Source organism: Sminthopsis crassicaudata, chromosome 5 (assembly GCF_048593235.1).
Source record: "Sminthopsis crassicaudata isolate SCR6 chromosome 5, ASM4859323v1, whole genome shotgun sequence".
Lineage (NCBI taxonomy): Eukaryota > Metazoa > Chordata > Mammalia > Dasyuromorphia > Dasyuridae > Sminthopsis > Sminthopsis crassicaudata.
This window is the reverse complement of record NC_133621.1, coordinates 40,781,248-40,783,588: the sequence shown is the minus strand read 5'-3', so window position 1 is coordinate 40,783,588 and position 2,341 is coordinate 40,781,248. Positions and strand designations below refer to the sequence as shown.

At 39.4% G+C, this 2,341-nt stretch overlaps 1 pseudogene; it reads right to left on the bottom strand.

The window, feature by feature from the left end:
* Positions 1 to 1,825: 1,825 nt before the first annotated feature.
* LOC141543844 (mitotic checkpoint protein BUB3 pseudogene) lies at positions 1,826 to 2,341 on the bottom strand (annotated as a pseudogene).

Sequence of the window (2,341 nt, the reverse complement as noted above, 5' to 3'; positions counted from 1 at the left end):
ACATAGAACACTATTGACTTGGAAGAACTAAAGACATGTGTCCCAGAGGTCCAGAGAAGCCCATGGTGAGAATGATCTGCTACAATATATAATTAACTAGGAATTATAAAGGAAAGGAATAAAGAATGTCATCATGTGACAGGAAGAGAAGATGGGCTGGTAAGAGCAAGGGATGTCAGGTGGGCATCTACAATGCTTCCCTGGTACTTTCTTTCTGTCTTTTTTTAGTTTAATCCTAATTCTTTTTTCCTTCCTTCCTTCCTTCCTTCCTTCCTTCCTTCCTTCCTTCCTTCCTTCCTTCCTTCCTTCCTTCCTTCCTTCCTTCCTTCCTTCCTTCCTTCCTTCCTTCCTTCCTTCTTTTCTTTCTTTCTTTCTTTCTTTCTTTCTTTCTTTCTTTCTTTCTTTCTTTCTTTCTTTCTTTCTTTCTTTCTTTCTTTCTTTCTTTCTTTCTTTCTTTCTTTCTTCCTTCCTTCCTTCCTTCCTTCCTTCCTTCCTTCCTTCTTTTCTTTCTTTCTTTCTTTCTTTCTTTCTTTCTTTCTTTCTTTCTTTCTTTCTTTCTTTCTTTCTTTCTTTCTTTCTTTCTTTCTTTCTTTCTTTCTTTCTTTCTTTCTTTCTTTCTTTCTTTCTTTCTTTCTTTCTTTCTTTCTTTCTTTCTTTCTTTCTTTCTTTCTTTCTTTCTTTCTTTCTACAATTGGGGTTAAGTGACTTGCCCAGTGTCACACATAAGTGACTTGCCCAGTGTCACACAGCTAGGAAGTGTTAAGTGTCTGAGATCAGATTGAACTCAGGTCTTCCTTATTTCAGGACTGGTGCTCTATCCACTGCGCCACCTAGCTGTCTCTAAAAGCTTATGTTTTCAAGCCATGTGCATAGATAATTTTCAACATTCACCCTTGGAAAACCTTGTGTTCCCAAAAATTTTTCCCTCCTCTACACAGCAAGTAATCTATTATGTTAAACATATGCAATTCTTTTATACATATTTCCACAATTATTATACTGCACAAGAAAAAATCAGATAAAAAAGGGGAAAAATGAGAAAGAAAACAAAGTGCAAACAAACAACAATGAAAAAAGTGAAAATACTATGTTGAGCCCACACTTGGTTCCCAAGTGCTCTCTCTGGGTACAGATGGATCTCTTGAAACTGGCCTGAATCACCTTGCAGCTGAAAAGAGCCACGTCCACCAGAATTGGTTATTGTATAATCTTGCTATTGCTGTGTACAATGATCTTCTGGTTCTATTCACTTCACTCAGCATCAGTTCATGTAGGTCTCTCCAGGCCTCTCTGAAATCATCTTGCTGATTGTTTCTTATAGAACAGAACATTCATATACCATACCCTATTCAGCCATTCTCCAATTGATGGGCATCCACTCAGTTTCCAGTTTCTGGCCACTACAAAAATTCCCTAGTACTTTCAAAGAATTGAGAAAGAATGAGGAAGGGCTTCTGTGCTTTGAGTAGATCCCATTTCCCGTGTTGAACTTTTGAGAAAACATAGATAAAGAGTGCTACAGAATGGGCAGGCATGGGTGTGTTGTGACATGCATTCCTGGATGGAACTCCTAGATCAGGGAGATCACAGATCCATTCATGCTGGTGCCAGGCTTTGTGCCAGATGCTGGGTATGCTACTTTCTTTCTTTTTTTTAAGCCAAACACTAAATATCAGTTTTTATAGCACTATAAGTATTGTTTGTAACGGACATATATTGTTAGAGTTTCAAGTTCAGTCAACAGGAGGGTGGGGAACATGAAACCAAGCCTGAGCTACTTTCCTTGTGGCCACTGATGACTTGTCTTCCTGTTGGGGCCAGGGGCAAATCACTCCAAACCTTTCTGAGACCCAGTTTCCTTGGGTTTTGTTTCTGCATCTGTCACTTGACGAATGAAGATACCATCCTCAGGATGTTCAGTGTCATCATATATGATGATGCTATTGCAAGTGGGATCCCATCATTACTCATGGGGTATCGATGGAAATGGCACAATCGTTTTTTGTTGAATGGATCCCAAATATTAACAATTCGATTCACCTGTAGCAAATGTGTTGTGAATGTTGTGAAAGGAAATGGCATTGACAGGATAAATCTGCTCAAGATTGTTTTCTTCTTTCTGTGACACTTGAACTCATATTTTTTCTTCCGTACCCCAGGATCCAAATATTCAACTGCCACTTGGCCTTCAATAGAGCTCACCATGTGGCCCTGCTTGTTTGGAAATGCTTATGCAACGAGTCTGCTACTCCTCAAGTCCCATACCAACACTCCGACCAGGTGTCCCCACAATTAATCTGTCTCCAGACACAGAGAGTGTGTAAACCTTTTCTGGCTGAGA